Source organism: Dreissena polymorpha, chromosome 11 (assembly GCF_020536995.1).
Source record: "Dreissena polymorpha isolate Duluth1 chromosome 11, UMN_Dpol_1.0, whole genome shotgun sequence".
NCBI lineage: Eukaryota > Metazoa > Mollusca > Bivalvia > Myida > Dreissenidae > Dreissena > Dreissena polymorpha.
In genome coordinates, this window is record NC_068365.1 from 87,362,620 (window position 1) to 87,389,050 (window position 26,431).

At 35.8% G+C, this 26,431-nt stretch overlaps 4 long non-coding RNA genes across 4 annotated transcripts; 1 reads left to right on the plus strand and 3 right to left on the minus strand.

The window, feature by feature from the left end:
* The first annotated feature begins 5,016 nt into the window (after positions 1–5,016).
* Positions 5,017–11,437, plus strand: LOC127851226 (uncharacterized). The gene is made up of 2 exons (XR_008035704.1): positions 5,017–5,163; positions 11,253–11,437. It is a non-coding gene; the product is annotated as an uncharacterized LOC127851226 (long non-coding RNA).
* On the minus strand, positions 5,363–6,420 carry LOC127851225 (uncharacterized). Its single transcript, XR_008035703.1, has 2 exons — positions 5,680–6,420; positions 5,363–5,534 (listed from the first exon to the last, which is right to left on the minus strand). It is a non-coding gene; the product is annotated as an uncharacterized LOC127851225 (long non-coding RNA).
* On the minus strand, positions 6,476–7,510 carry LOC127851224 (uncharacterized). The gene is made up of 2 exons (XR_008035702.1): positions 7,196–7,510; positions 6,476–6,874 (listed from the first exon to the last, which is right to left on the minus strand). It is a non-coding gene; the product is annotated as an uncharacterized LOC127851224 (long non-coding RNA).
* On the minus strand, positions 10,082–25,514 carry LOC127851223 (uncharacterized). Its single transcript, XR_008035701.1, has 6 exons — positions 25,387–25,514; positions 17,436–17,565; positions 16,159–16,309; positions 12,241–12,274; positions 11,199–11,349; positions 10,082–10,166 (listed from the first exon to the last, which is right to left on the minus strand). It is a non-coding gene; the product is annotated as an uncharacterized LOC127851223 (long non-coding RNA).
* Positions 25,515–26,431: the final 917 nt, after the last annotated feature.

A 26,431-nucleotide genomic window follows, 5' to 3' on the forward strand; every position in this document is an offset into this window, starting at 1 on the left:
CACCCCTTCGAAGAGAGGGGGTATATTGTTTTCCACATGTCGTCGTCGTCGGTCCGTCCATCAGATGGTTTCCGGATGATAATCTTGAGAACGCTTAGGCATAGGAATGATAATCATTGGTACATTGATCATGACTGGCAGATGACCCATCTTGATTTTCAGGGTACTAGGTCAAGGTCACAGTTATTCAAATAATAAATGGTTTCAAGAAGGTAACTCAGAATGCTTAGGCTAGGATCATGAAACTAAGGATCATGAAAATTCATAGGAAAATTGATCATGACTGGCAGATGACCCATTATTGATGTAGGTCACTATGTCAACGGCACAGTGACAAAAACCGTATTCACACAATGGCTGCCACTACAACTGACAGCCATATGGGGGGCATGCATGTTTTACAAACGTATTGTATATACTACTACCCCATGCTCGTATATAAGTAATGCCGTATCAAGCCAGTACTATACTAGCGAGTCATGTATCGGATCTATCCTACTACCCATGCTCGTATATAAGTAATGCCGTATCAAGCAGTACTATACTAGCGAGTTATATAGCGGGTATTCCTCCTACCCCATGCTCGTATATAAGTAATTCCTTATCAAGCCAGTACTATACTAGCGAGTCATATACCGGATATATACTACTAACCCATGCTCGTACATTAGTAATGCCGTATCAAGCCGGGTACTATACTAGCGAGTCCATAGAGGGTATCTTACTACTACCCCATGCTTATATATAAGTAATGCCGTACCAAGCCAGTACTATACTAGCGAGTCATATACCGGGTATATACCCCTACTACCCCATGTTCGTAATAAGTAATGCCGTATCAAGCCAGTACTATACTAGCGAGTAATATAGCGGGATATCCTACTACCCCATGTGGTATATAAGTAATACTGTATCAAGCCAGATACTATACTAGCGAGTTATGTACCGGGTATATCCTACTACCCCATACTGGTATATAAGTAATGCCGTATCAAGCCAGTACTAACTAGCGAGTTATGTACCGGGTATATCCTACTACCCCATGCTGGTAAACGAGTCTTATACCGGGTATATCCAACTACCCCATGCTCGTATAGTAATGCCGTATCAAGCCAGTACTATACTAGCGAGTTATATACCGGGTATATCCTACTACACCATGCTCGTATATAAGTAATGCCGTATCAAGCCGGTACTATACTAACGAGTTATATAGCGGGTATATCCTACTACCCCATGCTCGTATATAAGTAATGCCGTTTCAAGCCAGTACTATACTAGCGAGTTATATAGCGGGTATATCCTACTACCCCATGCTCGTATATAAGTAATGCCGTATCAAGCCAGTACTATATTAGCGAGTTATATACCGGGTATATCCTACTACCCCATGGTCGTATATAAGTAATGCCGTATCAAGCCAGTACTATAATAGCGAGTCATATACCGGGTATACCCTACTACCCCTATGCTCGTATATAAGTAATGCCGTATCAAGCCAGTACTATACTAGCGAGTCATATACCGGATATATCCTACTACCCCATGCTCGTATAAAAGTAATGCCGTATCAAGCCAGTACTATACTAGCGAGTCATATACCGGATATATCCTACTACCCCATGCTCGTATATTAGTAATGCCGTATCAAGCCAGTACTATACTAGCGAGTCATATACCGGATATATCCTACTACCCCCATGCTCGTATATTAGTAATGCCGTATGAAGCCAGTACTATACTAGCGAGTTATATAGCGGGTATATCCTACTACCCCATGCTCGTATATAAGTAATGCCGTATCAAGCCAGTACTATACTAGCGAGTCATATACCGGATATATCCTACTACCCCATGCTCGTATATTAGTAATGCCGTATGAAGCCAGTACTATACTAGCGAGTTATATAGCGGGTATATCCTACTACCCCATGCTCGTATATAAGTAATGCCGTATCAAGCCAGTACTATACTAGCGAGTCATATACCGGGTATATCCTACTACCCCATGCCTTTATATAAGTAATGCCGTATCAAGCCGGTACTAAACTAGCGAGTCATATACCGGATATATCCTACTACCCCATGCTCGTATATTAGTAATGCCGTATCAAGCCAGTGCTATACTAGCGAGTCATAGCGGGTATATCCTACTACCCCATGCTCGTATATAAGTAATGCCGTATCAAGCCAGTACTATACCTGCGAGTCATATACCGGATATATCCTACTAACCCATGCTCGTACATTAGTAATGCCGTATCAAGCCAGTGCTATACTAGCGAGTCATAGCGGGTATATCCTACTACCCCATGCCTTTATATAAGTAATGCCGTATCAAGCCGGTACTAAACTAGCGAGTTATATAGCGGGTATATCCTACTACCCCATGCTCGTATATAAGTAATGTCGTTTCAAGCCAGTACTATACTAGCGAGTTATATACCGGGTATAACCTACTACCCCATGCTGGTATAAAAGTAATGCCGTATCAAGCCGGTACTATACTAGCGAGTTATATAAAGGGTATATTCTACTACCCCATACTCGTATATAAGTAATGCCGTATCAAGCCAGTACTTTACTAGCGAGTCATATACCGGAAATATCCTACTACCCCATGCTCGTATACCCGGTATAAGTAATGCCGTATCAAGCCAGTACTATACTAGCGAGTCATAGCGGGTATATACTACTACCCCATGCTCGTATATAAGTAATGCCGTTTCAAGCCAGTACTATACTAGCGAGTCATATACCGGGTATACCCTACTACCCCATGCTCGTATATAAGTAATGCCGTATCAAGCCAGTACTATACTAACGAGTCATATACCGGGTATATCCTACTACCCCATGCTCGTATAAAAGTAATGCCGTATCAAGCCAGTACTATACTAGCGAGCCATAGCGGGTATATACTACTACCCCATGCTCGTATGTAAGTAATGCCGTACCAACCCAGGACTATACTAGCGAGTCATATACCGGGTATATCCTAATACCCCATGCCTTTATATAAGTAATGCCGTATCAAGCCAGTACCATACTAGCGAGTTGTATACCGGGTATATTCTACAACCCCATGCTGGTATATAAGTAATGCCGTATCAAACCGGTACTATACTAGCGAGTTATATAGCGGGTATATCCTACTACCCCATGCTCATTATAAGTAATGCCGTATCAAGCCAGTACTATATTAGCGAGTTATATAGCGGGTATAGTCTACTACCCCATGCTCGTATATAAGTAATGCCGTATCAAACAGGTACTATACTAGAGAGTCATAGCGGGTATATACTACTACCCCATGCTCGTATATAAGTAATGCCGTATCCAGCCGGTACTGTACTAGCAAGCTATATACCGGATATATCCTACTACCCAATGCTGGTATATAAGTAATGCCGTATCAAGCCGGTACTATACTAACGAGTCATATACCGGGTATATCCTACTACCCCATGCTCGTATATACGTAATGCCGTATCAAGCCAGTACTATACTAGCGAGTTATATACCGGGTATATCCTACTACCCCATGCTCGTATATAAGTAATGCCGTTTCAAGCCAGTACTATACTAGCGAGTCATGTACCGGATATATCCTACTACCCCATGCTCGTATATAAGTAATGCCGTACCAAGCCAGTACTATACTAGCGAGTTATATAGCGGGTATATCCTACTACCCCATGCTCGTATATAAGTAATGCCGTATCAAGCCAGTACTATACTAGCGAGCTATATACCGGATATATCCTACTACCCAATGCTCGTATATAAGTAATGCCGTATCAAGCCTGTACTATACTAGCGAGTTATATAGCGGTATATACTACTACCCCATCCTGTTATAAGTAATACCGTATTAGTTACACTGTTTGTAACTGATGGTGTATGAGAGCGAAGCTCGAGAAGGGAACTGTGGGTGTATATCCTATCAGTTACTAACTGTGTATCCATTATATCTCAACCGATTACTCGGGGTGTATGGAAATTTCTCAGGTTGTATGGAAAATACACAATGGGCACATGGCCTCTCAAAGCAAATCGAATCAGGTCATTTGTGTAGGAGGCGAGTTATACCTTACTGCCCTATGCTCGTATAAGTAATGCCGTATCACATCAGTTGTATTTTTGACGTCATTTAGTTATATACAGGATAGTCATATAGCGGGTATTTCCTATAACCCCCAAGTACGTACTGTTAATGCTATATCAAACCTGTTATATTCCTAATTTCACAAAGCGGGTATAACCGACTATCCCAGGCTCAAGTTTGCCAAGCGGTATCTACGCAGTAATATTCTATATGTCATTATGCGGGGATACCTGACTATCGTATGTTCGTATTTAAGTGATGCTGTAGCACATTAGTTCAACACTCACAAGTCATACCAAGGGTATATAGGGTTAGGGCCACTAAACCTAATCATATTGTTCACTGCTCGCCTGCATGGTCTGTTCTTCTAAAAGCCATGTAAGAAACACAATCATTCTGCTGTGTGCATATTTTGATCAAATTAATGAATGCTAGTTCGGTTGTTCGGCGTAGCTGTCTTACCAAGCTTTTCACATTAAATACCCTTTATCAACAAACAATTAAATGATGGGGAAATTTCACGCCTGTAGACCCGAATGAATGAATCAGAATATTTTAATTATTGATTTCAGAGAAATCACCCACAGCATTGGCCAAATCACTGCGGAAATCCGGACTTCTTCATGCACGTTTTTGACCTAACAACAATCACTGCGAAATAGCGCAGACCGTGTTTGACTTACGCTGGCCGCATACGCATTAAGACCTATTTTCGCAAGACGCGACTATAAGTGTGATTTGGTTGTGTTGAAAGAACACTGTGCATGTATGAACTATTTACATCTCATTGCGATGGCGATATAATAAATTCATAATAAGCCTTGTGAGGCCACATATGATCACATGTAGTATATTTTTATCTAAGGACAAAATTGTTCGGTTTGAATATACGTGCACTTTGTAAGAAACACATCATGCGGTGGATATGCGACAATTAAACCTTTATTTTCTATTTAAATATTTATAAACGTGAATATACGACTTGCTTTAACGATACAAGCGTTAATTCGTTACTGATAGGATCATGCGGCAGCAATGAATAGGACACTCCTCGTGTAAGTAATCATCATAGTCTAGGGACCCTTCAGGTTTCGCATCGTAAAAAGTGTGACCCAGTAATATTGCTTAAAATGGTTGAGCTAACTTAATTTTCATCTTTTCTCGTGCTCTTTAATTACCCACATATTTAGGTCTGGTTGAAGTACTTTTACTTCCCACAGAGCAATTCGGTTCAAATTACTAATAACAACAGTACACATTTTTAGCTTTATTTCAAATGTGAACATATTTATTTAACGCAGACGTGTACATAATTTTAACACAGAACAAGGGCTGTTTGTAAAACATGCATGCCCCCCTATGGGCTGTCAGTTGTAGTGGCAGCCATTGTGAATACGTTTTTGTCACTGTGAACTTGACTTTTGACCTAGTGACCTGAAAGTCAATAGGGGTCATCTGCCAGTCATGATCAATGTACTTGAGAAGTTTCATGATCATAGACCTAAGTATTCTTGAGCTATCAACAGGAAACCATTAAACTGTTTTGAGTCACTTTGACCTTAATCTTTGACCTAGTGACCTGAAAATCAATAGGGGTCTTCTGCCAGTCATTATCAATGTACCTATGAAGGGGGTCATCTGCCAGTCATTATCAATGTACCTATGATTTTTTTATTTTATGATCCTAGGCGTAAGCTTTTATGAGTTATCATCCGGAAACCATTTTTCTATTTCGAGTCACTGTGACCTTGACTTTTGACTTAGTGACCTGAAAATCAATAGAGGTCATCTGCGAGTCATCATCAATGTACCTATGAAGTTTCATGATCCTAGGCGTAAGCGTTCTTGAGTTATCATCCGGAAACCATTTTACTATTTCGAGATCAATAAACCTATGAAGTTTCATGATCCTAGGCCAAAGCGTTCTTGAGTTATCATCAGGAAACCATCTGGTGGACCAACCAACTGACATGTGCAAAACAATATACCCCTCTTTTTCCAAGGGGGGGCATAAATATAATATTAATTTTTAGTAATCTAAATTAAATCAAAATTGCTAGATTGTATTTTCCGAGAAATTATCGGAAAACATCGTTAAAGTTAACGGGTATCTGCCAGCTTATGCCATTAAAACACAAATGTTAAATGACAAAAGCTGTTGCCCGGTTCACGGCACGCGGAGCCTACCCTATTGTGAACCAAAATCTTTTTGTGTATTTCATCCTAGTAGTTACCTTGACATAGAACAGACACATTGGTTACTTTTATGAAACAATTCTTATAAAACTTGGTATACAAATTGCGACATTGTTGCCCATTTGTTCGTCAGTCCATGTCCGAATAGTAGCTAAAATTGAGAAAACTCAGTAAGATTTCATGAAACTTAATATTCACATAATTTTTAAATACACAAAATAATACATTGACCATTTTAATTTTGTGATAAAACTTGGTTTACAAATGAACTCAGAAGAGCAATGTGATATTTATTTTGTCCCTACCGTTTTCACATGAAGGGATTTACGGTTGACCCACTGTCCATCGGTCTGTCAGTCAAATAAACCTGGATCTGGTTACAATGTTTTCCTAAGATTTCACCAGGTTACCTACTTTTTGGACACACTCAACCCAGGCTTACTCAACCAAGATGAGCATGTCGATCAGGTTTCATCAACATTGAGTCGAAAAAAGCCTGGTTTCTTCCATCACCTGATGATCCTCTAACACAGCAAGTCAATCCTCGAATGTCCGAAATATGTTCTGGTTCTTATAGTGGCAGACAAAAACAAGACCTATGATTTTAAGTAAATTTGTTATGTTCATATATACATTAATTATTCCAACTATTTTTTTAGCTCGTATATGTTGTTATACAATTGTATTAAACATGGCCATTTAAGTCTTTCATAAGATTCTAACTAAACAAATGAGTTTTAATTTCTCTTGATGCAAGCAAACGATGAACGGCAGTATTGGGGGAAAAAAACTGGCAGACAATATGTATTTGACCATCAAAACTAGATAAGACTGAGATAAAGATATGCAGAAAATGAAGCAACACCAGTTCATACACAGTGCTAAACTCACATCATAGAGATGTTTAAGTTCATGGATTTCAAGACTATTAAAGCTCAGGACTTTGGTACAGTCTCCCCATCTACAGCATTTCTCTTGAACCACATGAGAGATGATATGTGCATCTTGCTGTCCTATGGAGTGGAAGTCTTCCTTGCAGGATATCCATTTGCACGAATACTCCTATAACAAGCAACTTTGTAAACTGCAGATTGGAAGCCAAAGTCAATTAACTTACAGTGTCCACATTTTTAACTTTAGTTATAATCATTGACTAAGTTTTTCACAAATGTTATTTTTGATTGAAATGTTAATGAAAAGGCAAAAAAAAAGAGATTTACTGTGAAAGAAGTCAATGGAGATAAGCCTACTAATAGCTCTTGGTGTGTATTGTGGATTTCACCATGATTTGTTTAACTCTATTTTTGTTTTATTTATCTATATATTGATATTTTCTATGAGTTCTTTACGCAGATACACATCTAATCAGAGCCTCTGTTAATGTAATAAAAGTATGTTACTGTTCTGTTCTTCTGTTAATAACTAATCTAAAAAGAAAGAAAACAAGTAAATTTGCACTATTGTATGAATATGGAATACACTTATTTTTCCATGTTGAAATCTTATTAAATTCATGATATGAAGCCCTAAAATGTTTGTAACAAACAGATGGATGGACTGACAGACTGACCGATGGAAAACGCCAACACTATATCTCTCTGGCTTTGGAAAGGATAATGATTCAACAGAAAGTAGAAATCATCAATAAAAACTTGATGCATCTAAGTTAACTTAGCAATTAGTGAGTTCAATATGTCCTTTAACTGAACAAAAAACAGATGTTTCAAAAACTTAACATGATTTGTCATTTGTTGCAAATATAAAGAAGCACTTACAGGTCCTGGGTTTCAATCACCAACATATGATAAAATAGTTCTCAGTAACAAAAGGCACAAAACTGCAAGAAAAAAATCACTTTAATGTTAAAATAAATATATATAGTTATTCAATAAACGATGTATATTTTGTCATAAAGTACCGGTCCTGGATTGTTCTCAACATCATTTAAGAGCATCAACATCCGCTGGGACAGGTTAACATGTTGTTGAATACACAGCTGCATCATGATGTAATGAGGACCACCTTGTCCACACATACGACCCAGAATCATCAGCCCAAACATCTTGATCCACATGGTGGGTGGGAAATGTTTGTATGTTCCTAAAGAACAAAACATGTTAATGATTTATCATTTCAAGTATAAAAGGCAAGCTTTAAAATTCTTAGAAAGCTTTAACATCTGAAGGTTAATATCACCCTGGCTGTGCAGATCTTGGTAATATACCGATTTAAAAAACATTCCTTAAAGCCACACACCTTGAAATGAAATATCTGGCATAGTAAATTTGGATATAAATAAGAAACATATTTTATCTTTGCCAATTAGAATATATCTGGTAGTTGCAAGGTAGAAATCCGTCTTTCTTGTGCTTTAAAACTTAAAAATAATTGTGTTTCTCGAATTGAACATGTACGTATACAAATCATACATTCAGTTTTAAAATATAAAAAAATAAATTACTTGCTAACTAGGCTATAGATTTAATGACAATTTTGCACACTTTCAAATTGCATCTATATGTACTGAGTAACATGTATTTCATTTTAAGGTGTGTGGCTTTAATGTAATAAACAAGAGTGCTAAACTGTCACAAGATACACCTGTTTGAAGGTTTCGGACACCATGCTAAACGCTGGAAATGCACTAAGTGACCTAGTTTTCGACCCGGCATGACCTATATCTGAACTTGACTTAGATATCATTAAGACACAACTTCTGCCCAAATTTGGTGAAGATCGGATGAAAACTCTTTCAATTAAAGAGCTTACACCATGCTAAATCCTTGAAATGCACCCTGTGAACTAGTTTTTGACCCAGCATGACCCATATTTGAACTTGAACTAGATATTGTCTAGATACAACTTCTGACCACATTTGTTGAAAATCAGATGAAAACTACTTCAATAAGAGAGTGGACACCGTGCTAAATGCTTGAAATGCACTAAGTAACCTCGTGACCTATTTTTTGACCTGGCATGACCCATATTTGAACTTGACCTAGATAACATTTTGACACAATTTCTGACCAAATTTGGTGAAGATCGGATGATAACTACTTCAATTTGAGAGCGGACACCATGCTTAATCTTTGAAATGTACTAAGTGAACCCCTGACCTTGTTTTTGACCCGGCATGACCCATAATTGAACTTGACTTAGATATTGTCTAGATAAAACTTCTGACCAAAGTTTGTGAAGATTGGATGAAAACTACTTCAATTAGAGAGCAGACACCATGCGAAATGCATGAAATGCTCTAAGTGACCTCGCGACCTAGTTTTTGACCCGGCATAACCCATATTTGAACTTGACCTTTATATCATTTACACACAACTTATGACCAAATTTGGTAAAGATCAGATGAAAACTACTCCAATTAGAGAGCCACCAATGCTAAATCCTTCAAATGCACTAAGTGACCCCGTGACCTAGTTTTTGACCTGGCATGACCCATATTCAAACTTGACCTAGATATTGTCTAGATACAACTTCTGACCAAGTTTGGTGAAGATCAGATGAAAACTATTTGAATTAGAGAGTGGACACTGTTATGGACGCCGCCGCCCGCCAAGGGTGAAACTATAATACGTCCCGTTTTTTCAAAACCGGCGTATAAAAATAAGTAATATCCCTCACAGGGTTCAGGTCACACAATTAACTTATAGACAATAGGCAATACTTAATTCATTCACTTCAAACTGTTTCTCTTGACAGATAACAAATGTTCAATCAAATTTTCATTCAAGATCATTTGGTTACAAATATACTAAAATTTGCCTTCATAATGGAAACTTCTATTTTCCAAGCATGCCTTCCACTTCCTTGAGCTGACTTCGTTGAGTTCATGATTAGCAGATGCAATCTGTAAGATTTACTTATAAATAACTCTAAAATAAGTGATTGTTACGCAAAAAATAAAAAAATATAAATTCTTTTGTCTAATTACACACTTTCACATACATAAATGTGACACACGCATAAAGGCCCATAACCATCCAATCAAAATATTCAGAAAAAGAGGTGCTCATTATACTAACAGTAATGACTAAGTTTGTATACATGTATGTTTTTTCAACTATGTTTTGCAAAATATTCTCATGCAAACCAGGGTTTCCAATTTAATAAGCCACATGTACATTGCATGTAACAGGGGTAAGACAATGCTAACAAGAAATGTGGTTGTCAGAAACACAATGCCCCCTAATGCGCCACTTTGATTATTTTTTTTACCTTTGACCTTTAAGGATGACCTTGATCTTTCACCACTCAAAATGTGCAGCTCCATGAGATACACATGCATGCCAAATATCAAGTTGCTACGTTCAATATTGCAAAAGTTATGAAGAAGGTTAAAGTTTTGGTTAAAGTTTTTGAATTATTTTTTTTGACCTTTGACCTTGAAGGATGACCTTGACTTTGACCTTTCACCACTCAAAATGTGCAGCTCCATGAGATACACATGCATGCCAAAAATCAAGTTGCTATGTTCAATATTGCAAAAGTTAATATGAAGGTTAAAGTTTTGATTAAAGTTTTGGGACACACACACACACACACACACACATGGACACATACAATGACAGACTGGCCAAAAACAATATACCCCCGATCTTTCGATCCGGGGCATAAAAATAATCCTGGTTGTGTTTTTCAAGCAATCTAGCTAAAACAAACAGGTTTAATAAAATAGAAAGATTAACTAAAATGAACATACCAGTTATATAGGGCTATAACTATCATATTGAGTATGTCAACACAAAATCGTGTAATTAGTTGCTAAAAGATACAGAAAGCTTTATATGGGAAAGTGCATGTGTTGACCTCCTTTTTTGTTACTTTATTTGTACATAAAATGCTTGTCAAGCATACACAAGTTAGTGATTTAAAGTCATACCATTGGTGAGCCTCATTGGTGAGCCTATCAGCTTAATTTTACTCTCTTTTCCAGTCTCTGGTTGCTTGATGTGGCGACTGCAGAAGTGGCTCAGCAAAGCGTCTTCGTTGGAGCAAACAACCCTGCATTCTGGACACCGATTGTGCGCCTCCTTTAAATATAAAACTTTGTGAAACATAAAAATATATTAAACATTTATTTTTCATCATTTTAACCAATAAATACCTACTAAACAAGAACTTTGACATTAACTTGGATAAGAAAACATATATATTATTTTCAATTAAATTGTTAAACAAGAGCTGTCTCCGTAGGAGGACGTATGCCCCCAATAAATGCTTTGATAGAAATTATGAGCATTTTTCGAACCCTAAACGCGGACCCTAAGGTCAAGGTCATGGGGTAAAAATTTGTGTGCGTATGGAAAGGCCTTGTCCATATACACATGCATATCAAATATGAATGTTACATCTGAAGCGACAAAAGAAGTTATGAGCATTTTTCGAAACCTAAACACAAAGTGTGACGGACAGACAGACATCAGACAAACAGACAGAAGGACAGTTCGATCACTAGATGCCCTCCTTCGGCGGCATAAAAAAAGTTAATCCAGAAATGCAAAATAAGTCCCAAACTAGAGAGCGGACACCATACTTAATCCTTAAAATGCACGTAATGTAAGCAAGTTAGTTCAAATAACAATGTACACAATTTCAATACTTTCTTAAAGTTAGTTCAAATAACAATGAACACAATTTCAATATTTTCTTATCACTTAATCAATAATTATTATTTAAAAAAAACCATCCTGACAGTCCCCCCACATTTATGTGACTGAACTATCAGTCAAAAAAACGTTTGTTAGCTAACAGGGAGATATCTGTTATGGGAGAAGGTTCAAAATATTTTTGCCATTTCTTATATCACACTGCAAGTGTCAGTGCTACTGGCTCTGGGCATTTTCTATTTTTATCAAACCACTAAATTCAATGTATTTTATTCAGAAAACTTTGCAAAAGACAACCTCAGTGTCTGGACTGACCTGATGCACCAAATCGCACAAGTCAGCTACATCTCTGAAATTATTTCAATACAATCATTTTCATTAATAAAAATAGATAACAAGAGCTGTCAGAGGACAGCGCCCTCGACTATTCGAGTGCTTGACAGTATAACGTAAGCCATCATGGGGAAATTGTTCATATTCAATAATTTATTAGATGATCTTTCAAAAATAAAAAAAGGAAAAAAAATAAAAATTTGGGGAGGGGGTAGGGGGGTTGAGAGGGGGGTATAACATGGGGTGTGGTCATTTATTAGACGATCTGACGATCTTTCAAAAATAAAAAAAGGAAAACAAAAAATTTGGGGGGGTGGGGAGGGGGGGCAGGGATTCTGGGTTGGGGCGTGGGGTATTGCAGTGCTGCAGCTAGGATTTAAAAAGGGCAGGGGGATTTTTTGTCAAAAGGGCACTTTGGACGCGCAGTATTTTGTCAAAAGGGCACTTTCGAGCGCGCGGGCGTTTCTAGAATGCTTCCTCATGCATGTTAATTTATGTGTTATCAATAATTGTAAGAATAAATTATTCCCATTGTCATTAAACAATTCAAATTTAATTACTACAATGAGGAATAAATTAATTAAAATGTATTTTAATAAGAGATTTATTAATCATCATATGTAAAAAAAAAATAAAAAAAAAAAAAAAAAATTAAGGGCAGGGGGGGCCCTAGGAAGGTCAGGGCGGAGGTTCGGGAGGGCAGGGCGGGGCGCCCTTCGATTTAGGCCTAGCTGGAGCACTGGTATTGCACGGGTGGAATCCATTGTGGTATTCAGGTAAGTGTTGTTTTGTCAAAGTATTAATAAAATCTTATCATAAATAAAGAAGTTATGTGAATTTAAGCAAAATGTCCAATTCTCAAAGTAAAAAAGGGGCCATAATTCTATCAAAATGCTTGATTCAGTGGTCTAATCTTGTTTATAGGTTGGGGTCATGTTGGTAAACAAGTATGCAAAATATAATAGCAATATGTCAAAGGACATAGGAAATATTTGGGGTAGTACGCAAACTTTAACATAGATTTATCAATGATATGCATATTCCGAGTATAAAAGGGGCCGTAATTCTATCAAAATGCTTGATTAAGTGGTCTCCTCTTGTTTGTAGGTTAAAGTTCATGTTGGTAAACAAGTATGCAATATAACAAAGCAATATGTTAAAGGACATAGGAAATATTTGGGGTAGTACGCACAATTTAACATAGATTTATCAATAATATGCATATTCTAAGTATAAAAGGGGCAATAATTCTGTCAAAATGCTTGATACAGTGGTCTGCTCTTGTTTATAGGTTGGGATCATGTTGGTAAACAAGTATGCAAAATATGAAAGCAATATGTCAATGGACATTGAAAATATTTGAAGTAGTACGCAAACTTTAACATTTGCACGCTCACGGAAACGCCAACGCCGGGGTGAGTAGGATAGCTCCACTATATATATTTCATATATAATAGTCCAGCTAAAATACAGTCAACAATTAAAGAGTTGTTGTCACTGGGAATGTGATCTTGCATATATACACTTCATGTTGACAACATATTATTTTCAATTAAATTGTTAAACAAGATCTGTCTCCATAGGATGACGTATGCCCACAATAAATGCTTTGATAGAAATTATGAGCATTTTTCGAAATCTGAATGCATTTTTTGAACCCTAAACACGGACCCTAAGGTCAAGGTCATGGGGTAAAAATTTGTGTGCGTATGGAAAGGCCTTGTCCATGTACACATGCATATCAAATATGAATGTTACATCTGAAGCGACAAAAGAAGTTATGAGCATTTTTCGAAACCTAAACACAAAGTGTGACGGACGGACAGACAGACATCAGATAAACAGACGGAAGGACAGTGCGATCACAATATGCCCTCCTTCGGCGGCATAAAAAACGTTAATTTAGAAATGCAAAATAAGTCCCAAACTAGAGAGCGGACACCATACTTAATCCTTGAAATGCACTAAGTGACCCTGTGACCTAGTTTTTGACCCCGCATGACCCATATTCGAACATGACCTAGATGTTGTCTTGATACAACTTCTGACCAAGTTTGGTAAAGATCAGATGAAAACTACTTCAATTAGAGAGCAGACACCATGCTTAAACCTTAAAATGCACTAAGTGACCCCATGGTCTAGTTTTTGACCCGGCATGGCCCATATTCGAGCTTGACCTAGATATTGCCTAGATACAACTTCTGACCAAGTTTGGTAAAGATCAGATGAAAACTATTTGAATTAGAGAGCATACAGGAAAAGTGTGACAGACAGACAGACAGTGCGAAAACTATATACCCTCTTTTCTTCGAAAGGGGGCATAAAAAATGTGGAGTAAAATATATACAAATGTGTTCTTTTTCTTTGCAGACTTACTTACCTATCAAAATAGTTACATAAACAAATATGTATAATTATATTGTTAATATTATGCGCATAAATAAAACATTTGCTATTTCATGTAAAATTAATTGTAGACAGCAAATAATGAAACAAGAAACCGTTTGAGACGGGTGATGCTCCACAAAGGTTTTTTTGTCACAATATTGCACTATATATTCAGATAAAAGGAAACGTCTTGAGGGGCATAACTTTGGACAAAATAATACAATGTATGGTTTAGTAACTTAAAAATTTCAAAGCGCCATAACTCTGTAAATAAATCATCTAACCAGAACCCACTAATAACATGCGCATCTCCTCAAGGTAGTTAAGCTTCCCATAAAAGCTTCATTGTATTCCAGTCAGTAGTTGGGGAGAAATAGCCCGGACAAGAATTGCACTATATGTACAGTTATTAGAAAATTTCAAAGGGCCATAACTCTGTGAAAAATCATCCGACCATAACCGGCTTATAATATGCACATCTCCTGTTGGTAGTGAAGCTTCCCATAAAATTTCATTGAATTCATGTAATAAGTTGCTGAGAAATAGCTCGGACAAGAATTGCACTATATGTACAATGGAAAATTTCAAATAGCCATAACTCTGTGGAAAATCATCCGACGAGAACCGGCTGATAATATGCACATCTCCTGTTGGTAGTGAAGCTTCCCATAAAGTTTCATTGAATTCCCGTCATTAGTTGCTGAGAAATTGCTCGGACAAGAATTGCTCTATATGTACAATGGAAAATTTCAAAGGGCCATAACTCTGTGAAAAATCATCCGACCAGAACCCGCTGATAATATGCACATCCCCTCTTGGTAGTGATGCTTCCCATAAAGTTTCATTGAATTCCAGTCATTAGTTGCTGAGAAATAGCCCGGACAAGAATTGCACTATATTTACAGTAAATGGAAAATTTCAAAGGGCCATAACTCTGTGAAAAATCATCCGACCAGAACCCGCTGATAATATGCACATCTCCTCTTGGTAGTAAATCTTCCCATAAAGTTTCATTGAATTCCGGTCATTAATTGCTGAGAAATAGCCCTGACAAGAATTGCACTATATGTACAGTTAATAAAAAATTTAAAAGGGCCATAACTCTGTGACAAATCATCCGACTAAAACCCGCTGATAATATGCACATTTCCTCTTAATAGTGAAGCTTCCCATTAAGTTTCATTGAATTCCGGCCTTTAGTTGCTGAGAAATAGCCCGGACAAAAATTGTTCACGGACGGACAGACGGACTGACGAAGCGGCGACTATATGCTCCCCCCCAATTTTTTTGGGGGAGAATAAAATGTCAAATTAACATAGATAATAGAAAATATTGTGAAATGCTTTATTTATAAATTAGAAACTAGATAACACTCCTAAAATGATTGCAAGTTTCAATGACTCATTGAGGAATAAACCATGTAAAATGTTAGTTTTGCAAATTTATATAGTTATGGGAAACAACTACATTAAATTTAAATATCAAAGCTTTTTTTTATAATTGTATATGTACCGGTAAAACACCGCTTCATTCGTAAGAATGTCATTTGAGCCTAGATGAAGATACAGCTGTTGAACATCCATCTTTCGCAAGTCTCTCAACAATGCATGGAAAAACGATCACAAGAAAATTTGGCACCTTTGAAAACAGAGTTGGCGAATGTCTGTGTAAATAAATCACAAATATACATGAATGAATACATAAGGAAAATTCATGCTTTGCCTCAAGATTAAAATGAAAAGTTTGCAATTACAATTCCCTACAATCTGTAAAATATTCCACACGCTTAAATAAAATATATAACCATGCAAATTAGTTAGAAAACGCAATGATGCCAATCATTGCACATCAGCATAATAAGTTTAACTTTATATTGATGACAAATACTGTAATCATACGAAGCTTAGGACTTGACATTTGAACTGTTTAAGTATAAAGAAATGAAATAATTACATCATTATAGAAACTATGAGTATCACGTTTAAATGGTGGCATTTCGTGTTTTCTCAAAAATGTTTACAAAAACAGTAAACATTTAAACGACTGTTGATATCAACATAATCCATTTTAGTTCATTACGTTACAATGTTGCAAAACTTATTAAAAGCTGTTAAAAAAAGACTGGTATACATTTGTATCATGTGTGCCAGATGGCCCTTATTCACAACAGCGTAAACATAACAAAACACCATGTACGACCTAGACGGCTTGAATATTTGACACACGTCGGCACAAAGTGCTCGGGAAAATTTTCCAGCTATTTGTTGCATGATCATTCCCCGAATTGTCTTGAACATTTGACGCGCGTCAGCACAACGTGCATGAGGAAATTTTTTCCGACATTTATTCATCAGGATTCATTTTTAATTTAATAAACAGATACTCGTTTTTATGTACATCTTGTTACGTAGAAAACAATAAAAAATTTACACAGGTGTAGTCTTATTGAAGAAATGTGGGATCAATATTTATTTGTCTTTGTTATAAAATACTACGGCATGTAAGTAGAAAATGTGTACCCAATGACTCAACAACGGCAAGAACAGTTGGTTTTAATATGACGTCATTGCCCAAATGGGTTATGATCTGAATATAACTTCTGGAAATAATCATTACTTTCAGTTTGGAAATGCGATGTCAATGACGCTTTTATAACTGACATATGGATACCGTTTAAACGGTAACCTTTTGTTTATTTCATTAATCATTTCGTTTTAACGTTTAGAAAAATGTGTACATGTGATACCATTAATAGAAACAAACATGAAACTGTAATTACTGTTCTATACCATTGTCATTACATATTCTCATCAGAGATTGGCAGGCATTTGACAGCTATATCATCAGGAAGAATATCCTTAATCCGATGAGCATTGGAGTCCCCAGCAATACGGTTCACTTTTCTCCTGTCTTGGGCACCTGAAAAAATAAAAGGAAAATGCTTCCTGACACAACACTGCATCCTGTTCAAAAGAGCCTGCGTAATAAATCTACTAATTATAAAAAGACAAGTCTTAACAACCCAAATACTACCTTAACAATACTATTGCAACAAGACTAATAAGGACGACTAAACTTGTCTTATGTGTATCTAACTACACAAAAAGAATATAAACAAAACAGATCAATCACGCTTTAATAAAAATAAAGGTCACACAAGTTAAAAAGCACTAGTTTTCAATAATCAATAAGTGTCAAAATTGCAATACACTGGTCAGTGTTCAGTGCAAATATCACTATGAACATGTCAAAAGTGTCAATTATTGCACTAGTGTGTAACACACTGAATGTGTCCAAATGCGCGAAGCACCTGTTTTTTAATAATTAGTATTAAAGTGTCACTCAAAATTGCAATCCACTGGTAAGTGTTCAATCAATGCAAATATCACACAGTCACTATAAACACATCAAAAGCGTCAATTATTGCACTAGTGTAAAATACACTGTAAGTGTCCAAATGCGCGAAGCACGTGTTTTTAATAGATCACAAAATGGGTAATAAAACGCACAGTTGAACCACAGGCAGCAGTATCATAAATTTGCCCCCCCCCCCCCGGAACCCTACCCCCCCCCCGGAACCCTACCCCCCCCCCCCAGCTTACCCCAGGGGTTCCAGATTGTTAAATGTACACCTATTGTGTATGGTTTGACTTTTCAACAACAAATATTGACAAAAATTCATAGTTTGAAAAAATAACCCTCGTATAGGTATTATATATACACAAGGTATGAAACGCACTATATGCCTATTGCTGAAAGATTGTGGAACACTGGACGTGACCTTTTTCATCGAAAACACACATGTTCCCATGCAGTTGCCGACAAAATGCAACTGGATTCGTTGAAAGACAGTGAATGCAACGAGATTACACTACTAACCGATCTCCTGCTCGGCTAATAACTTTAATATTCAATTAAATTCGACTTTCTCGCTACATGTCTGTGTTTTGCTGTCATATTTTGTCGATCGAATGCTCGGTTCTAAAACGCCATATCATTGGCCAACACAATGAGAACAACCAACCAGATGACGCGTTATAAAATTAAAATGGTGTACATGTGTAGATGAAACACCGAGTGACATATAGCGAGAAAGTCAAATTTAATTGAATATTAAAGTTATTAGCCGAGCAGGAGATCGGTTAGTTGTGTAATCACGTTGCTTTAACTGTCTTTTAACGAATCCAGTTGCATTTTGTCGGCAACTGCATGGGAACATGTGTGTTTTCGATGAAAAAGGTCACGTCCAGTGTTCCACAATCTTTCAGCAATAGGCATATAGTGCGTTTCATACCTTGTGTATATATAATACCTATACGAGGGTTATTTTTTCAAACTATGAAATTTTGTCAATATACGTTGTTGAAAAGTCAAACCATACACAATAGGTGTACATTTAACAATCTGGAACCCCTGCATTGTGATACACCGGTCTTTACTGACCTGTGTGAATGCGCGCTAAGCATTGTGGGAAACGGACTTTTTTCCATCATGGCGTTGGTAAACATAATAAACACGGAAGTGAAAAATGGTAATTAATTATTATCAAAAACAGGCCCCATCAAACCGGGCCAGCTGTAATATATAGTTGGATGCAGTTTGTGCTTCAAAAGGAGCCACTTTTCATGTCAGTCTATTGTTTGTAAGAATCTCTAAACACGTAACTTAGACTAACTAAACATGTTGCAAGACTGTATCTTCGAAATAGTTAATAAATCTAAATCATAAATAAATATTTATAATTAAATACCTGCTGAAATTTGAGAACGTAAACGATTTAAAATAAACGCTGTGAACATTGCAAGGCAGTGCTCACTCTGGCCTTCAGAAAATAATAGCCATATTTTTTTTCCTTAAAAAAATAATAGCCAAAACATATGCGGACTTTTCCGCAAAACGGTACCGAAGGCAAAAAGAAAGAAAAAACCATGAATCTCATTTTATCTATGTTTTATTAAATGTATATCTATTGATTTAAGTTATAATATATAAATACTCAAAAACAAGCATAATATCAGTGTGTCATTTTCTTATAAAATATTATCATGGCTTTACAATAAAGAATACAATCAATGTTGTGGGTGTGACTTAACAAACCAGATATCAGCTACTGTTACATACACATAAGAATTAAGGGCAGAGGCCCCAACCCACCCAGAGCACTAATTATACTATTTTTTATAGTTTTTCCAATTGCAATTTTTGGTGAATACTCGAAATATTATAAACCACACCTTCCGTATCACCGCATGTGTATTCGTCATTCTATTTTTGCTGTTATGAACTTCGAAAATAAATCATAATGGACGAAAAAAATACAGTATCCGAAAACGGTAATCCGAAAAATTGTACGCGTTTTGCACATGAAATATGCATAATATAAAATATTAATATGCATAATCTAAAATGTGCATATCGTTCGACTACTTTATCTCTTAATACGGCGTTTGCCATCGGCCGCAATATTGTAGGCAGAGGCCAATATCAATTATAAATGATTTATTCCAAAAATAACACTTTCGCAATGCCGATCATGTTTACATCAATTAACGTCACAGCGCGTGAGTTAAAATACACCACCTTAGTCATTTAGTGTAATTCCAAACACGTGTTTCGTTAAAATTAGCTGACCATGGCATATGCCGGGTCCCTTTGAATTGGGAAAACCAGGTTACCTGGTAATAAATTGGAATCATTATGTTAAAGCAGACGACAAACAGCGGTAATTACGGGGATAATTAGTTGATGGCGATTAAATAATTATTTCATCAAGCAATGTTCAACGTAATCTAATTGCAGAAAAAACGGCGTGCAAAACAAAACCAGCCAACAATATTAGCGGCGATTTTCAATAATGACGATTAAATAATAATTGGCAAAAAATTAACAAAGATCTAACAGTTACCGATAATTGGTAAAGCACAGGGAGATTAAAGACGTTTTTTCCGAACACTGATTGAGAAAAATGCTCTAGGCCACAATGTCGCAGAAGTTATTGACGCGTGTATGACAATACACGGGGTCGAGTGTGTACACAGGTAATCTCGTTATCGATTTTTCCTGCTTGATGGCCCGATTTGCAGGCGTTTTGCATTCGCCGGACAACATTTAGTGGCAATTTGTTTTTTTATTTAGGCGGATAAAATAATCGCCATTTTTTCTAGACAATTTTAAGAAATAATAGCCAGTTGGATAAAATAATCGCCATTGGCGATAATGTCTGGCAGCAGCGTGAGCACTGCAAGGAATCTTACATGTAGGCCTAATGTGTGAGAGGATTAGTCAGGGATAAAATAAAATGGAGTTCGAAGGATCTAACATTTTGAGGAAGACGTCATGGTATCTTGGACATTTGGCACTTTCATATATTTATTTAGTAGATACTGAAAATGCTGAATGTGCTAATTGCAACATCAAAGACAAGCAGGTGAGATTTTTACAGCTTTTTTTTCTTGACATAATATTGTATGTTTTCCATTTAATTTATATGCCAGTGTTTTTTTTTCACCATTTTGGGAATGGTTTCCGGTCATTTCCCCCCCCCCCCAGACGTTTCCTCCCCAAGACGTTTCTCCGCAAAGACAATTCCTCCCCAGACGTTTCCCCCCCATTTTAGTTTTAGTGCAGATGTTCCCCCCCCCAATAAATTTATAATTGTTCGGTTGAAGTACAATCTTTGTTTATTATCAAAATTATTATTTTGTTTATGAAGTCTTTAATTAACTTTTAATATCTATGAAGCAGCTTGTATGGTTTTTTGGTTTTAGAATTGTTTTTTGGAGGGTTTAACTGTGTAATGATTGCATGTAAATCATTAGTAAGTGCATGTTGGTGTACTAGTGGAATACATGGAATATCCTCAAAATCTTACTGAGTATCTTATACATGTTGCTCAACACAAATGCAACCAAGAATAATGTGTAATCAAGACCCGTTTTGAATACACAATTAACACCTTATTTCAGTTTGAGTGAACCTGGGCAGGGTTGTGCAAATGCAGTGTTTGTTGTTTTTTATCCAATTAAATATGGTCAATTGGTGAAATGAAAATGGTAAAATCAAATTAAAATTAATTTCGACACTGTTTTCCTTGTAACAGATAAATATGATAAATAAATATTTACTTTGTAACTGTCAACATTTTTTTCATGCATTCATATGTTTATTATCAAATTATTGGATGTCACTGATATTTTATTTTTTACTAATAACTCATTTAGACTAAATAAAACAGAATTGAACTTTCCGTGCACATTATTTCATTATTAATAATATAATTTATGAGCAAATGTAATAAAAACTTATTGATATAAGAAACACAAAACACAATTACCCGTTTGTATTAAATGAATTTGTGGAATTTAAGGAAAAATTAATAACTTTATGAATTAAAAAAAAGGTAAATTTAAAGCAATTTATTAATAATAATTAAAACAGTGATAAACTACATAAAAATGTTTTTGTATGATAATGCACTAATCTCATCTTATGAATGACTATCCCCCTTCAAAGATGTCACCTAATCTCATCAATGATGATTAATGGGCCTGTATATTGCACCATAAGTACCCCTTTATACAATAGCTGTTATCTTGTTATATACACTTGCTAATCCAATTAACGCTTGTATATTGCACCATAAGTGCCTGATATATTGTTCAATGGTAGGTGTGTGTTGTTACTTAATATTAGTGAAAACATAACTTTCCTATTATTTGCCTGGTTCTGAAAATATTTTCATCGTTGAGTTTCCTTTAATTTTTAAAGAATATTTTTGAGAGGTAACACCTGAGTACTACAAATCAATGTAAAATGTTCATACTAGCTGTATTGGGACATTATAATTTAAATGTTACAAAACAATTTTATTTACTTGTCTCAAAATAAATATCCCAATATGATATTTATTTAGTCAAAATAATTTGTGTTTCAGTTAAAACTTGGATATAGTTATTATTCTTCATTAAAAATCACAACTATTCCACTTTAAATGACCATCAAAGCTGTGTTTTTACTCAATTTTTCAAGGATCTCAATAAATGAAAGAAACAATACATGTACTTATAAAAACAATTCTAATTAGATCTATTTAATTGGTAAAATTTGTTTGAGGCTTCCCTAAAAACAACCATAATAAATCATTTCACTGATCTATTGATATATCTATTTAATAGGCAGAATGACAAACAGAACTAGTGTGGTTTCTAGGGTCATAAATCTGGTCCCTAAGCCTTAATTGGTAATAATATGCATGCAGTGTTATGTCTCTGAAAGTGACAATGAAGCAAATCTGCCCTTAGGCTATTTCATTTCACTCACACAAAAGGAGATAACTTGCTATTAATTTAATAGTTACTTCTAACTTGTCTCCTTTCTGTATTAAGAGGGTTTTCATATTTTAAAGTTCAATTGGTCTTCAAAAGAATAAGCAATCAAAGTTCTTGATTTTGCCAACAAATAATGTTTACCAATTGTGGGTCTACTCTACTTTCTTTTAATAATTATTTCTAATTATGTTTATTTTTATTTTTATATCAATGGAAAATGAAATATTTTTTCACTATTTTGTTTAAAAAGTACTTTAAGAAATCCAGGCAAGAATACATGACAAGTAAGGGTTGTGTCAAGAAGGTGCCATTTAAGGCCCTATTATCAGTTTTGGATGCCCTAACCTGTATAGGTGAGAAGACTGTGAGAAGACTGGGGACGTGGGGCATGAGGAACAACTAATACACAGTAATTGACAGGTTCGTGTTGAATCAAGCACAGAATTTTCTGAGCATTCATGATTCATTAGAATTGAAAAAAAATTCAATCAACCAGAAAAATCCAGTTGACCAACTTTGACTTATTTGCATGAACAGGTATAAAATAGTGGGTATTAATAGCTTAAGACATTATTGGCAACATGTCTGTTTAATTTATATTATCAATATTGTTAATTAAGCATGGAATATTAATCAAAATTGGGGGTAAAGTTCAATCGACCAGTATTGACCAGTAATGACAAATTTGGGAGTATTGACCGGGGCAGTTTTAACCAGTAAAAACCGCCGGTTAAAACCGGGGGCGGTCGATTGGTGCCAACCCTGGGTGTACTAAAGGAATACTAGAGGAATACATGGGATATTCTCAAAATCTTACACATGTTGTTTTTAATATAATTAAATAGGATCAATTGATGAATTAATTCAGTTTGTGTAAACTTGGGCTGGGTTGTGGAACTATAGTTATTTGTTGTTATACAATTAAATAGGGTACTATGTAACTGTCAAAAAAACATATGCATTCACACGCATATAATTCAATTATTGGATGTCACTGATAATTTCAATTTTACTAGTAGGTAATTAAGACTAATTAAAACAGAATGGGACTTTCCTCGCAAAGTATTTCATTATTAATAATATAATACTATAATTAGCTAATGTAATCAAAACATATTGATATTTTAATAATTTAACTCAATGATATTAATAATATTTAAATTTTCCCCAAAACACTAGGGCAGGAAGATAGGAAGGATTTTATTGGAAAATCAACAGTGTTGTCAGTGTAAAATATTTGCAAAGCTTCTTCTGAGTTTGAACTTCAGTTTTGCATTTTGTGACCTGCAACATATTCTATGCTACTTTATTTCCCTATGGTAAGTCATTAAAGTGTTATTTATTTTTCAACTATATAATGTGCTAATCTCATATAATGAATTACTACCCCATTTAAAAATGACACCTAATCTAAATTCATTAATACAATAGTTATAATTGTTTTATTGTAATTTGTAACATACTATTCCACTAAAAATGACCATCATAGAACATCAATGCCGTGCTTTTACTAAATTTTCAATGATTTCAATTATTTAAAGAAATAAATTTATCAGGCACTTATAAAAAAAATATAATAAGGGTGTCAAAATTTAACAAACTGAACAAGTCAATTTGAACTTCTCTTGCAATGCAAATGGAGCCACTTGAAATATCAAATTGTTCCCATACTAGTCGGCAATATAACTATGACATTGTGTCTTTTCAAAACATGCATCAGACACACCTTCTGAAACTTTTTAAGCGGTTTTGAAAACGCTATTTCATTGCAAACTTTCGTCAATAAAGGATACATGTTGTTATACAACCGAAAGTGAAAGTTCTGTTTTTAAAAAAATGAATAAAGAGCGAAATAGTTGAAAACTAACAAAAATTATAATTGATACTAACATAAGACCGTAAGACTGAACAAAATAATACTTAACTTTTAAATCATAACATGAATGTTTACTTATAAAGCAAATTCTCCATTCATCCGCGGACTTCTTTGTGTCGTAGTCATAAATGCCTCCAAATGGAGGTGCGTGATGCGTCTAAGTATAGAGGTGACAATAACGTAGTGACGTCACCATCTATGTATAGAATGGGAACCCCTGGGGTAAGCTGGGGGGGGGGGGTAGGGTTCCGGGGGGGGGGTAGGGTTCCGGGGGGGGGGGCAAATTATTTATGATACTGCTGCCTGTGAGTGGAACTTAAGGTGAAAAGTAAACACAAATCCTTCGTTCACTCACACCGAGTTACTAGGACTTGGTCGCGAAAATGAATGCCACTTTGAATTATACACTTTACAACGTCGAAATACACCAAATCACAATTAAAAGATAGCTATTGCAAGTTCAAAAACAAAACTGAAATATATAAGCGCCGAAATGACTTCTTGATCTCAAAACAATGTCACAAACGTATACAATACCGGATCTCAACCGTTTGAAAGCTCGTGTGCAATCAAAAGGAGAGATTATTCCAACGATGTTTTTTTCTTGTTTCTCCATTCGGAACCCATCGCACGTTATTTGATTACGCTTTCTTCATATATGGTCATATTACACTTTTTTTTTGAATCAGAGTTTATTTACAGGTCCTACCGGCCTCTTCACGAGGTCTTTGAGGTTCGACCTGAATCATATCATATTACACTCATTCATAACGTTTATTTATAGATGTTTGTGTTGTGACATATATGGTTATGATTACCATATAAGGTAAAGACGGCCAGGGACCAGAGTCGCTCTGATAACGTTAACATTTATGATGCGTCCCAATACATTTCAAATGTCAAATATTAGGACATGTTTATCGTCACAGCGTGCGTAGGAATGCACTTCTTCCTGTTGACCGGAAATAGGAAAATGTATTCGACCCTGCTATATTTAGTCAATGTTTGCAACAGAGGCAGGATAAACATTTTTATCTAGTAGGAATTAGGTATTTCCAATTTTTAAATTTACATGAACCTTTTAAGAACTTACAAGTTACATGTTCTGTCAGGATTCTATCTTATTATATGACAAATTTGTTTGTAACTCATATATTTTAATTGTGTCTGTGTTTATAAAAAATTGTCCTTAACATATTAAATGATGCCATTAGTTGGTATTGCTTCTATTTAAAATTTAAGGCAAATAAAGGTCACATTTTATTTTTAGTCAGTTTTTCAGTTTTTATTGACTAACATTTGAATTAAAATAGCAATCTTTTTACGCTACATACCTGCAATGTACTTCAAGGTACTTGGTCTGTATCATAGAGGATTTGTTTCCATAGAATGAAGGTGAGCACTGACGGCTATGACAACAAGCTGAGTCTGAATCGCGAGCAGTTCTGTTAGGCCCTTACCATTCTCCTCAACAAGGAGTCGAAAGAATAGGTGAGGTATGGCAATTAGATTTAAGCCGCGATCTAGGAAATCAGGACTTAATGCATGTGCAGTCTGCACAGGCTAATCAGGGACGACACTT